The sequence below is a fragment of the Stegastes partitus genome, unplaced genomic scaffold (genome assembly GCF_000690725.1).
Source record: "Stegastes partitus isolate 25-593 unplaced genomic scaffold, Stegastes_partitus-1.0.2 Scaffold1677, whole genome shotgun sequence".
Taxonomy (NCBI): domain Eukaryota; kingdom Metazoa; phylum Chordata; class Actinopteri; family Pomacentridae; genus Stegastes; species Stegastes partitus.
Window position 1 is genome coordinate 100,399 of NW_007579408.1, and position 299 is coordinate 100,697.

Sequence of the window (299 nt, forward strand, 5' to 3'; positions counted from 1 at the left end):
CCTCTGACTGTCCAACACTGGAGCAACTTAATTAGTTTTTTAAATTAGTCAACTTAACAATTTGTGTTTGCAAATAAAGTAATTAAGTACAAAACACGACTACACACTAAAATATTCTGGAAATACCGGTTGGAACAATTTAATTTTTATGCATAAACAATTTAAAAACACGTTATGCTCCCAAATAACAAGCGAGTTGTATTAAAAAATACTTTTTTCTTCCAGATTAAAGACTGATTCTCTTAACTCAATATAGTTTGTTGGTTTAACAGCATTTCATTAGAAGTTGCCACAACAAA